Here is a 13,917-nt window from a genome sequence, read left to right as displayed (position 1 = left end):
ACCCAGTGACCCTTCTCCATACAGCAGGATACCAGACTAAAAACTTTTATGTGCCAAGAATTAACAACAATTATGGCCAAAGTGTTTGATTTTCAAAGTTAATGAGTACAGAGAAATTTCATTATTTAGCTTTATTTATTCATGGAATATGAGTATGAAATGCTCAAATGAGCATTTATTCCACATCTCTAATTGCCCTTGATAAGGTGGTGGTGAGCTGCATTCTTGAACCATTGCAGTTAATTTTTTGCAGCTGAACCCGCAATGCCATTCGGGACACAATATGAGGATTTTTAGTCCAGCAACACTGAAGGAATGGATGTACGTTTTCAAGTCAGGACAGTGGGTGGCTTGGAGGGTAGCTTCTAGGTAGTGGTGCTCCCATGTGTTTGCTGCCTTATCTCTCCAGAGAAGTTTGTGAGTTTCAGAAGTATTAAGGAGCTTTGGTGAGCTTTCCGCAACACCGTCTAGATGGCACATACTGCTGCTACTGAGCTTTGTTGATGGAGCAACTGAGTGTTTGTGGATGTGGGTGACAATATAGCTGGCTATTTTGTACTGGGTGGTGTCAAGTTTCTTGAGTGTTATTGGAGCTACACTCATCCAAGCAAGAGGGTAGTGTTCTATCACGCTCCTAAATTATACCTTGTAGATGGTAGTCAGCCTTTGGGGAGCCACTTAAGGTGAATTACTTACTGCAGAAGTTCTATATTATGAGCTAGTATGATTTCAACCTGTGGAGAATTCTCCCCTGATTTCCAGCGGCTCTGCCTTTGCCATTGTGTGTGCGTGTATATTTCCATGTGTTGGATAATTTAGAAGGATAAATATTTATACTTTCCTATCTATACTTTCATATTTCGAACTTGTGTACTAGTCATGTTTGCATTTTTGTCAAATAGGCACTGCAGATGCTGGAGAGTCAGAGTTGAAAAGTGTGGTGCTGGAAAAAAACACAGCAGGTCAGGCAGCATCCGAGGAACAGGAGAGTCAACATTTCAGGCATAACCCCTTCATCAGGAATGTGGAAGGGGAGGGAGGCTGAGAGATTAATAGGGAGGTGGGGGTGGCGGGAATGGTAGGTGCATGGTGATAGGTGGATGCAGGTGGGAGGTTGGAATCGATAGGTGGGAAGGAAGATGGATAAGTAGGTCGGATCAAGAGGGCAGTGCCAAGTTGAACAGTTCAAAGTGGGGTGAGGTGTGGGGCAGGGGAGATATGGAAACTGGTGAAGTTGATGTTGATGCTGTGTGATCGTAGGGTCCCTACAACCAGGAGCCCCGTGGAAAATGAGGCATTCTTCCTCCAGTTAGCAGGTGGCTTTGATTTGGTGGTGGAGGAGGGCCAGGACTTGCATGTCCTTAGGGAAGGGTGAGGGGAAGTCTTGTAATTATGTAAATCAATAATTTTGTGTATTTAACAAATTCTGTTGATGGATCTTTTTATTTCAAACCTAATATAAATGAAATGCATACTTGACTGTTTTGGTAACTGGGTAAAACATTTCAATAATGCTGTGACCAATGGAGTAGTGATACAAAAGAAAGAGAGAGTGCTCCTCCAAACTTGGGCATTACATAAAATTGGGGGCTCAAGTAGGATAACCCATAAATGGTTTTGGGAATATATATTTATATTTATGGATAACGTGAAGACTTGAAGCTCAGAAACTGTTTGAATATTTTCTGGATTAAAACGTTTTTCAAGGAAAAAGCAGTCAATTGTTTAAACATGTGCTATTGTTTACCAGATTCTTATAGAAAATTACATGTTGGCAGAAAAAAAAGACATGGAAAGCTTTTAAGGAGATAAGAGACAAGGTTTAAGACCCTTAATTACCAGATAACCTGATGTTCGAAAAGACGATGGGGTCCTTATCATCTTCGATGCCTAGCAACCATTTCCAGACCATTTTCACAGACCTAGATGATCATTAAGGAAGGAAATCCTAGTTGCTGCAAGTCTTATTCCTTATTCTTGGGAACCTGATAAAGTATCAAAATAAAAGTATTTTGGACTACATTAGAAACCCTAAAATGCTGAACTGTTGCTACTTCCGTCAGACTTAGATTTAGATTAATTTAAATTCCAACTGTAGATCTTCCATCAATTGACAGCTGTCAGCAATTTGATTTCATTGTCAGGAAGCTCAGTAGACTGTGAGAATTCATCAAATTCTATTATTTATTTTCAGACACTAAGCCAACAGGAGTCTTTTTACTTTGTCTTTTTTTGAATACATAATCTCTGCAGAGTCTATCTTTTGAGTTGTGAGTGTGTGTCCATTAGGAATTAAGGAGATATTGCTCTGGATTGTAGTTTGGATGGTAACCAGTGTTCATAGTGAAATAGCATAAAAGATACAGTGCATTTGGATTTCTCCCTGAGGCTTACAGACAGATGTGTCTGAACTTCTAGAAGTAATCTGGACAGACTTATAATTTGAGCCAGTAAAGCAAAATAATTTTGATTGTTGGATATTGGCATTGAAAATGTAGAGGTATGTGTGACATCCTGAGAGAAATAATTTTCTTGGAAGAATACAAAAGTTTTCTCCCTCCATTGGAAGGAACACACATAGAAAACCAAATGGCCTTAATAGTGAGACACGGAGCTGTGATGATTGATTATGAATTTGTCCAGAAGCCTGAATTATTCTTCCACCACCCTCACAAACCCATGAAGGATAGAAGGTTGGAGGTTGAAAGGAAGGCAAGTAGCCAAGGTTGAGTAGGAACAGTTGGAAACACCACAAGATCTCCTCAAAAACAGAAGGTGCTGAATGTGGTAACAGTGTCCAAAAGTCTCAGTGTTTGCATTGCTTTTAAGTGGGACATCTGCATATGAAATGCTGGAAATAGTAATGTTAATCTTTAAGATTTTTCAGCTTTAACAAGGTAGTGTATAGAAATTGGACCTACCCAAGAGTGTGACACACCAAGTCATAGTTCTGAATGCAGCTATGAGGCCAAGGCTATGAGTGCAGGGGAGGGGAGCAAGATGTCTGACAGCTCAGAAAATTCTTATCACTAGGAAAAGTAATTCCTCATCCCTCAATTGAGGTAGGTTTACCTCCTTTCCGATATAGGATAGGATGAAAGGTGAGAGGATATTTCCTGTCATATGGGAGTGTAGAACTAGGATAAAATGGCTGAGATAAGGATTTTAGGGTTTGGAAACCTCTACCCAAAGAGAATATATTCAAAGCTGAGTTTGATTGTCAAGGAAATCAGGTCGATGGAACCAGGAGGTTGTTTGGAGGGCAGTGGGGTAGGGGTGGGGTCTCTTAGAACCTGCTGTTTACCCGACCGTTCATGTTGGCTTGTGCCTTGTGTCTTTAGAGTGATCATACCTTACAGTTACTTTGCTCTCTTGTGATGAAATTCTCCTTCTCCTGTTAGGGTTTTTCAGTGTTACTCTCTGGATTCTGCTTCCAGTAGAATCTAGTAATTTTCTCCAAAATCAGATCTTCTTTGGACTGTAATCAATTTGATGAAGACTCATTCATCATTCCAAGAACAGTTCTGTTTCTTGTCATTTCTGATTTCAAAGCTCCGTAGTCACTGGTTTTTACTATTCTGTAGAAATTATTAATGAAATCATCTGTGGATTCACCTGGAAAGTGAACTCTTTTTGTCTTTCGACTAGTTTGCTGTTGCACACTGTCTTTGTGGTTGCTGGTGGTGGTGGTTGTTGTGATGGTGGTGGTGATGATGGTAGTAATGGTGGTGGTGGAGAGGGTGGGGGGAGTGTTATGGGCAAGTATGTAAAATTAAGACCACAATCCAATTAGCCATGATCTTGCTGACAGAGCTTGAGGGTCCGAATGGCCTACTCCTGCTTCTATTTCTTATTTCTTAACTTCTTTAGATGATGTGCAATTGTGAAATGGAAAATAAAGAACAGCAGTCTCTGGGATTTGCTTTCTTATGATGGTCTTCAAAAACAAACACAAACATCAGTGCTTTTCATAGCCCTTAAGATTTAAAAAAATCAGTTTAGATATAGAATTTTATCTGAGTTTTGTATAACATCAATACTAAAATGACATTTACGATTGTTTGTAGAATTATCATTGCACGGAGAACATTGGTGAACGTATCAATGAACCAACTAACAAGATTTTTTTTATCCTGTAAGACCATCTGGAATTCAACTGCCAGGAGTAAATCCTGCTTAATCCTTCTGAATATACTTGTCAAATCTTAAGGGATTTCATATGTTTTTGAATAACACTTAAAGGATACTTCAGGAGAAAATGTAAAGCCTACAGGGGCTTATTGTTATGTTGAATTGAACAGCATTTCTACATGGCAGGATAACAAATACTTTCTTACAGTTACTTTGCTCTCTTGTGATGAAATTGTCCTTCTCCTTTTAGGGTTTTTCAGTGTTGCTCTCTGGATTCTGCTTCCAGTACAATCTGAGTAATTTTCTCCAAAATCAGATCCTCTTTGGACTGTAATCAATTTGATGAAGACTCAATTAGCCATGATCTTGTTGACAGAGCTCGAGGGCCCAAATAGCCTACTCCTGCTCCTATTTCTCATCTTCTTAACTTTTTTAGATGATGAGCTAGTCTCTGTTGTGGGCAGCTCGTGAAATTCAAAATTTGTAAGGGAATTTGAAAATTATTAATCTCTTTTTTACAAGCCATACTTTGATTCTGGGCAATATTTAGGGTTTCACAAAGAAACAGATCTGCTCCAGCTACTTCAGAATTAAGGCCAGATTCACTTTAATTCAGAGACTTCAATAAAATGAAGATTGACTCTGTTCTGGATGGAAAACAGTTGGAAATTAGTGGATCCAGACGTCATCTGCAGACACAATGTGTGGTGTCTTTTGCTCCCAGAGATGGATAAGGACCATTTAAGATCCTCAGCCACCACTACAGATTAACCCAGCAGTCAATGGGCCGATAGTCATGCAACATTCACAATCCCTTCTGCACTGCAGGCAGTTCTTGCCACAGGGTGGGAGCTTCCTTGATCAAAGGCCGTTAAGGGAGACATGCTCTCTTCCCTTGCTTGTCCCATCTTCCACGACTTACAACTTGAGAACTTTCCTTCCCTTTATCTCATATCTTTATTCTGGTTCTCTGTGACCCAGATACTCTGGAAGCGCTCTTGGTAGCAGCCATTGTTGTCTCTTTGGTGTCACTGAGCACACGAGCTGCCCACAACAGAGACTAGCTCATCATCTAAAAAAGTTAAGAAGATGAGAAATAGGAGCAGGAGTAGGCTATTTGGGCCCTCGAGCTCTGTCAACAAGATCATGGCTAATTGAGTCTTCATCAAATTGATTACAGTCCAAAGAGGATCTGATTTTGGAGAAAATTACTCAGATTGTACTGGAAGCAGAATCCAGAGAGCAACACTGAAAAACCCTAACAGGAGAAGGACAATTTCATCACAAGAGAGCAATGTAACTGGAAGGTATGATCACTCTAAAGACACAAGCCAACATGAACGGTCGGGTAAACAGCAGGTTCTAAGAGTCAGTGCCGACTCTGGAATAAAAACACCTCACAATCAGTTATGACAAAAGAACATCATAACTATGAAACTACAGATCACTTCCAGAAAATGTGTAGAATTAAGATGTATCTACAAAGGTCAAACATCTATTTAGATGAGATTGAGATTACTTAGATGAGATTACTTACAGTGTGGAAACAGGCCCTTCACTCCAACAAGTCCACACCGACCCGCCAAAGCGTAACCCACCCAGACCCATTCCCCTACATTTACCCCTTCATCTAACACTATAGGGATTTTGGCATGGCCAATTCACCTAACCTGCACATTTTTGGATTGAGGGAGGAAACCGGAGCACCCAGAGGAAACCCACGCAGATACAGGGAGAATGTGCAAACTCCACACATATTTAATGCTGCCAATTTAATTTGAAATCACCAAATTAGAAAAGATACCCATTTTCTGTGGGAAATTGGTGATCCATCCAACATACATTGGCAGAACCTATTTATATAAATGAGCATCTTATTAATCTTAAACTTGACATGAGATGAGTGTCACTGCATTATCAGATTTTTGTCCATGGCTGAAGAAATAGAAGCTGTACCCTATAGAGAAGAAACTATATGGACCAAGCGGCATAACTCACAAGATAGAAGTTGCACTGCAACTCTTAACAATCAACTCTTCAAATTTGTGAACAGGATTTACATGTATTTAGAAAGGCAAGGGCTGATTAAGGATAGTCAACATGCTTTGTGCATGGGAAATTGTATCTCACTAACTTGATTGAGATTTTTGAAGAAGCAACGAAGAAGATCAATGAAGGTCCAACAGCGGACCTTGTCTACATGGATATCAGTAAGGCATTTGACAAGGTTCCCCATGAAAGACAGGCTAGCAAGGTTAGAGTTGAGAGTGTGTTGCTGGATAAGCACAGCTGGTCAGGCAGCATCCGAGGAGCAGGAAAATTGACATTTCGGGCTGGAGCCTTTCATCAAGAATGAGGCTGGGATGGTCCACCATCTCATCTACCTGCAGTCAGGCCTGCCCCAGCTCAGAGCCTCACTTTCCCAGACCTGCAGCGGACCATCCCAGCCTCATTCCTGATGAAAGGCTCTGGCCCAAAATGTCGATTTTCCTGCTTCTCGGATGCTGCCTGACCTGCTGTGCTTTTCCAGCAACACATTCTCAACTCTGATCTCCAGCATCTGCAGACTTCACTGTCTCCAGGTTAGCAAGGTTAGATTATATGGAATCCAGGGAGAATTAGCAGTTTGGATACAAAATTGGCTAGGAGGTAAGAGACAAAAGTTGTGGTGGAGCGTAGATTTTTGGACTGGGGGCCTGTGACAATGGTGTGCTGCAAGGATCGTGCTGGGTCCACTACTTATTGTCATTTATGTAAATATGGTTAGTAACTTTGCAGATGAAATCAAAATTGATAGTGTAGTGCACGAAGAAGATTGCCTGAGAGTACAATAGGATCTTGATCAGGGAGGCCAATGGACTGAGGAGTGGCAGATGTAGTTTGATTTGATAAATGTGAGGTGCTGCATTTTAGTAGGGCAAATCAGGATAGGAATTATACACTTCATGGCAAGGTCATGGGGTGTGTTGCTCAACAAAGAGACCTTGGGGTGCAGTTCATAGTTCGTTGAATGTGGAGTCACAGATCAACAGGATGGTGAAGAAGGAGTATGGTGTGCTTGCCTTTATTAGGAAGTGCATCGAGTATAAGAGCTGGGAGATCATGTTGCAGGTGTACAGGACATTGATGAGGCCATTTATAGAATACTGCATTCAATTCTGGCCTTCTTTCTATTGGGAAGGTGTTTTAAAACTTGATAGGGTTCAGAAAAGATTTAAAAGGATGTTGCCACGGAAAAGCAGAATAGGCTGGGACTATTGTGCCTGGAGTGTCAGAGGCTGAGGGGTGACATTATAGAAGTTTATACAATCATGAGGGGCATGGTTAGGATAAATAGACAAATTCTTTTCCCCAGGATATGGGAGGTCAAAACTAGAGGACACAGGTTTAGGGTGAGAGGGGAAAGTTTTAAAAGGGACATAAGGGGCAACATTTTCATGCCGATGGTGGTGCATATATGGAATGAGCTGGTAGAGGAGGTGGTGGAGGCTGATGTCATTACACCATTTAAAAGGTATCTAGATGGGTACATGAATAGGAAGGGTTTCAAGAGATATGGGCCAAATGCTGGCAAATGGGACTAGATTAATTTAGGATATCTGGTCAGCATGGATGAGTTGGACCAAAGGGTGTGTTTCCATGTCAAAATGCCAACCCACTGTTTATGTGAAGTACTAAGTGTAACTATGTACATGAATGAATAATTATTTTCTGTTGGAAAAAGCTTTGAAGAAAATGTGTACGGTAATAATACTGAATGGGTTTCTGATGGAAACTATATTAAGCTCCATCCAATCTGATCATTTCATTCAAACTTGAATAAGGATGAGAGATAAATCCACATCCTCAGGTCTCTTCATAGTCTTAGCAACAATGTCTAACAAACTAATGTAATTTGTAAATCAATGCAACAAAACTCCTATCATGCCCAAAATTGCATCTTAAGGTAAGAGCCCCCCTTGTTAAAAATTAATAATTAATTTTCTAACAATAAGAACCAAGTAAGCCTTAGACAAAGGAAAGAGAACTGGTGGCAGTATCCTTGTACCCATAAATGCCATAAGTAAGATCATAGTAGCTTCCATTGCAGAAGGAAACAGTAATTGTAGCTACCCCTAGGTCTGGTTTTCACTGGCCCATGGTTTGGTAATGATGAAGAATCTTATACCTTCAGTTCTTATGTAGATTTCACTGACATGATAAACAAAATACAACAGCAGTAATTTGCTGCATAGCTACTCTATAGTTTTGTTATTTCATCCTTGGTAGCTTGGTGTCTCCTCTCACTGATGATTAATACCCTACATTGTAGCCTCAGTTTCATGCTTTGATTTTACTGCACCCAAAATTTGCCTGAATTCTGCTTTGTGCAGCGAGAGACCTTTTCTCCCTCTGAATAGTAAATTACACTGTCACAGATAACAATACAAATTATAAATACAAATGTGACTGTTACAGATCACAAATTTATATATTTGCACTTTCAGTGAATCTTAAACTGAATTTGTGTTTCATCATCTGGAGCAGTAAAATAGTGTATTTCTTTATTTAGTAATTAACCTTGCATCTTTATTTGGTAAGCATTTTTGTCTGTTGAGAGATTATGGGATATGTAGTTGAGAAATTCAACTGACCTCATAAACTCAGAAACTTTGCATTGTACTCATCCTGTTTGCTTGGGTGCCATATTGTTCAGAAGTATATGAAAAAGTTACACTTAAAATGGAATTTTGAAAAAATATGAAACCATTTCTCATTATTTCATTGTACCAAACATCTAATATGAATAGTTTATAAGAGCACAACTAAATTAATTTATACTGAAAAATCGCGCAGTGTGCCTCAGTGACTATTGCCATCTGGCTCTGACCTGCATAATTATGAAGTTCTTCGAAGGTTAGTCATAGCTCACATCAACTGCAGCCCACCAGATTGCTTTGATCCTTTGCAAATCACCTACTGGCGCAACAGGTCCACAGCCTTCTCCCTGGTCCTACACTCATCCCTGGAACATCTGGATAACAAGGATACTACATCAGGCTTTTGCTTATTGACTACATTTCTGCCTTCAACACCATAACTCCAAACAAACTCATCTCTAAACTCAGACCTAGGTCTTGACTCTGTAACTAGATCCTCGGCTTTCTCACCCATAGACTGAAATCAATAAGAATAGACAACAACATTTGCTGTACTCCTTATACACTCACGACCATGTGGCCACATACTGACCCAACTTCATTTACAAGTTTGCTGATGATACCACTATTGCAGGGCAGACTTTAAACAATGACGAGACAGAGTACAGGAAGGAGATTGAGTGCTTTGTGGCAGAGGGTAAAGATAACAATCTCTCCATCCATATCAACAAAAGGAGCTGGTCATTGACTTCAGGAAGTGGAATAGAGGTCACCAATGGTGTTGAGGTGGAGATGGTTGTGAGTCAAGTTCCTGGGAGTGATCGCCAACAATCTGTCCTGGTCCACACATGTCAATGCAATGATCAAGAAAGCACAACAATGTTTCTACTTCCTCAGGAGGCTAAGGAAATTCAGCATGTCCAGAAGGACTCTTTATCAATATTTATAGATGCTTTATGGAAACCATTCTATCTGAATGCATCACAGCTTGGTTTGGCAACTATTCTTTCCAAGACCACTGGAAACCACGGGGAGTCATGTACACAGCCCAGCCCATCATGCAAACCAGCCTTCCACCCATTGACTCCATCTACATTTCTTGCTGCCTCAGGAAAGCAAGCAACATAATCGGAAACCCCTCCCACCCTGGTTATATTGTCTTCTACCGTCTTCCATTGGGCAGAAGATATAAAAGTTTGTATACACAAACAAACAGATTCAAAAACAGTCTTCCCCCCCCCCCCCCCCCACCCCCCATCCCGTTATTAGGCTTCTGAACAGATCTCTCAAATATTAAATTTAATGTTGATCTCATTCTCTGTGCACCTTCTCAGCAGCCATAACATTGTATTCTTCACTCTGTTTACTTCGTAAGGTGTGATCTGCCTGTATTGCACACAAAACAAAAAGCTTTCACTGTACCTCAGTGCATATGACAATAAAAAATCAAATCAGTCCAAAATAGTCTCAAACGATCTCACAACTCAGACCAAAAGCATAAAAAAGCCCTTGAAATTATTATCCTTTTATATCATCTATAAATGCAAAATAAAATAAAAATGAACACAGAAAATACTAACTTTGCTATTTTCAACTCTGAGGAGCTTTTGAGGAATTCAACTTTTTATATGAGTCTACTTGAAGAATGATTGAAAATAGAGCTATTTTGTAGTTTTGGGAGACTCACATTAGACCAGACTTTGCAGTCAGTGGTAAATAAGCGCTGCTTGCACTTGCCGAGACTCTTTGTTGGATTTTGCACCAGAATTTACAGTCATAAGAAAACTATTTCAGTGCCACACCCTCTAAAGAGGCTCTTCAACCCTGAGTGAACAAACTGAGAAGATATACATCAAAATCAATCAAATTTAATAACATAGAGACTGAGATCCAATCGTTTGTCACATTACCTTCCTCCGGTGGTTCTCAAACATGGTGTGTACTGATGTTCCAGGAAGTCTTTGAAATAACGAGAAATGTTAGAAGGCTGCAGTTTGTGCATACAGTACTGTCTCACTTAAGAAGCGCATGCGCAGGATGAACAGACTCTGCAATGAGGAATGAGCATACCCATATCACTGCTACATAAGTATATATGTGTTTTCTTTCAAAAAAATTGAAATCTACTTTGTGTGCTGCACTGTTATATCATGTGTGGTGTTTTATAATTCAGATGGGCGGTGTGAGGTCTATGATTAATAATCTGCTTGAAAACAGATCCTTCAAACAAAATGTTTGAGAACCACTGCCTTAAGATGAGGAGAGAAAAAATATCTTTTCGTGGATAGAAGAGGGACAGGAATGGTTGTTGGAAGTTCCTGGTTACAGATGTTTCAGTAGGATTAGGGAGGGTGGTAAAAAAGGAGGGGGGTGGCGTTGCTAATTAGAAATGGTATAACAGCTGCAGAAAGGCAGTTCGAGGGGGATCTGCCTTTAGAGGTAGTATGGGCTGAAGTCAGAAATAGGAAAGGTGCAGTCACCTTGCTGGGTGTTTACTATAGGCCCCCCAATAGCAGCAGAGATGTGGGGAAACAGATTGGGAAACAGATTTTGGAAAGGTGCGAAGCCACAGGGTAGTAGTCATGGGCGATTTCAAATTCCCAAATATTGATTGGAAGCTCTTTAGATCAAGTAGATTGGATGGGGCGGTGTTTGTGCAGTGTGTCCAGGAAGCTTTTCTAACACAGTATGTAGATTGTCCGACCAGAGGGGAGGCCATTTTGGATTTGGTACTCGGTAATGAACCGGGACAAGTCATGGGCTTGTTAGTGGGTGAACATTTTGGAGATGGTGACCACAATTCTGTGACTTTCACCTTGGTTATGGAGAGAGATAGGTGCGTGCAACAGGGTAGGTTTTACAATTGGGGGAAGGGTAATTACGATGCTGTAAGACAGGATCTGAGGAGCATAAGTTGGGAGCATAGGCTGTCGGGGAAGGATGTCGTGGAAATGTGGAACTTTTTCAAGGAACAGATACGACGTGTCCTTGATATGTATGTACCGGTCAGGCAGGAAAGAGATGGTCGTGTGAGGGAACCTTGGTTGACGAGGGAGGTTGAATGTCTTGTAAAGAGGAAGAAGGAGGCTTACATAAGGTTGAGGAAACAGGGTTCAGATAGAGCAGTGGAGGGACACAGGATAGCCAGAGGGGACCTGAAGAAAGGGATTAGGAGAGCCAAGAGAGGGCATGAAAAATCTCTAGCGGATAGGATCAAGGATAACCCAAAGGCATTTTATGCGTATGTGAGAAACATGAGAATGACGAGAACGAGGGTAGGTCCAATCAAGGACAGTAGTGGGAGACTGTGTATTGAGTTGGAAGAGATAGGAGAGGTCTTGAATGAGTACTTTTCTTCAGTATTTACGAATGAGAGGAAGCGTATTGTTGAAGAGGAGAGTGTGAAACAGACTGGTAAGCTAGAGGAGATACATGTTAGGAAGGAAGATGTGTTGGACATTTTGAACAACTTGAGGATAGACGAGTCCCCCGGGCCTGATGGGATATATCCTAGGATTATGTGGGAAGCAAGAGAGGAAATTGCAGTACCGTTGGCAATGATCTTTTCATCTTCACTGTCAACGGGGGTGGTACCAGGGGACTGGAGAGTGGCGAATGTTGTGCCCCTGTTCAAAAAAGGGAATAAGGATAACCCCAGGAATTACAGGCCAGTTAGTCTTACTTCGGTGGTAGGTAAAGTAATGGAAAGGGTACTGAGGGATAGGATTTATGAGTATCTGGAAAGGCACTGCTTGATTAGGGACAGCCAGCACGGATTTGTGAAGGGTAGGTCTTGCCTTACAAGTCTGATTGAATTCTTTGAGGAGGTGACCAAGCATGTGGATGAGGGTAGAGCAGTGGATGTAGTATACATGGATTTTAGTAAGGCATTTGATAAGGTTCCCCATGGTAGGCTTATGCGGAAAGTCAGGAGGCATGGGATAGAGGGAAATTTGGCGAATTGGATAGAAAACTGGCTAACCGGTCGAAGTCAGAGAGTGGTGGTAGATGGTAAATATTCAGCCTGGAGCCCAGTTACAAGTGGAGTTCCGCAGGGATCAGTTCTGGGTCCTCTGCTGTTCGTAATTTTTATTAATGACTTGGATGAGGGAGTCGAAGGGTGGGTCAATAAATTTGCAGATGATACGAAGATTGGTGGAGTTGTGGATAGTGAGGAGGGCTCTTGTCGGCTGCAAAGGGACTTGGATATGATGCAGAGCTAGGCTGAGGAGTGGCAGATGGAGTTCAACCCTGCCAAGTGTGAGGTTGTCCATTTTGGAAAGACAAATAAGAATGCGGAATACAGGGTTAATGGTAGGGTTCTTAGTGAGGTGGAGGAACAGAGGGATCTTGGGGTCTATGTTCATAGGTCTTTGAAAGTTGCCACTCAGGTGGATAGAGCTTGTAAGAAGGCCTATGGTGTATTAGCGTTCATTAGCAGAGGGATTGAATTCAAGAGTCGTGAAGTGATGTTGCAACTGTACAGGACTTTGGTTAGGCCACATTTGGAGTACTGTGTGCAGTTCTGGTCGCCTCACTTTAGGAAAGATGTGGAAGCTTTGGAGAGGGTGCAGAGAAGATTTACCAGGATGTTGCCTGGAATGGAGAATAGGTCGTACAAGGATAGGTTGAGAGTGCTAGGCCTTTTCTCATTGGAACGGCGAAGGATGAGGGGGTGACTTGATAGAGGTTTATAAGATGATCAGAGGAATAGATAGAGTAGATAGTCAGAAACTTCTTCCCCGGGTACAACAGAGTGTTACAAGGGGACATAAATTTAAGGTGAAGGGTGGAAGGTATAGGGGAGATGTCAGGGGTGGGTTCTTTACCCAGAGAGTGGTGGGGGCATGAATGCGCTGCCTGTGGGAGCGGTAGAGTCAGAATCTTTGGTGACCTTTAAGCGGCAATTGGATAGGTACATGGATGGGTGCTTAAGCTAGGACAAATGTTCGGCACAACATCGTGGGCTGAAGGGCCTGTTCTGTGCTGTATTGTTCTATGTTCTATGTTCTATGACACTCATCCTATTGATGCCAGTGCTTAACTATTAACATACATAAACAAGGCCTGAAAATACAGAAGCTTGAACACATGCAACAACAGGTTCAAGAACAGCTTCTTCCCAGCCATTATTAGACTGATGAAC

General features: G+C 41.3%; 1 protein-coding gene and 1 long non-coding RNA gene across 13 annotated transcripts in view; one reads left to right on the top strand and one right to left on the bottom strand.

Annotated features, from left to right (window-relative positions):
- Nucleotides 1-13,917, top strand: part of fhit (fragile histidine triad diadenosine triphosphatase) — a 1,333,995-nt gene that overhangs the window by 1,039,846 nt on the left and 280,232 nt on the right. The window lies entirely within an intron of this gene.
- Nucleotides 1-13,917, bottom strand: part of LOC148147959 (uncharacterized) — a 66,919-nt gene that overhangs the window by 5,835 nt on the left and 47,167 nt on the right. The window contains exons 1-2 of one of the 2 annotated variants that reach the window (XR_015759403.1): nt 3,353-3,936; nt 1,840-1,985 (exon numbers count right to left, since the gene is read on the bottom strand). The exons of the other annotated variant lie outside the window; for it this stretch is intronic. This is a non-coding gene — a long non-coding RNA (uncharacterized LOC148147959). Of the gene's footprint in view, nt 1-1,839; nt 1,986-3,352; nt 3,937-13,917 lie in introns of those variants that run through there. 2 annotated transcript variants of the gene reach the window in all.

This window comes from Chiloscyllium plagiosum, unplaced genomic scaffold (genome assembly GCF_037043375.1).
Source record: "Chiloscyllium plagiosum isolate Xiang-an unplaced genomic scaffold, Cpla_swu_hap1 HiC_scaffold_14, whole genome shotgun sequence".
NCBI lineage: Eukaryota > Metazoa > Chordata > Chondrichthyes > Orectolobiformes > Hemiscylliidae > Chiloscyllium > Chiloscyllium plagiosum.
The sequence above is the reverse complement of the archived record's forward strand: the minus strand, read 5'-3'. Positions and strand labels throughout refer to the sequence as shown.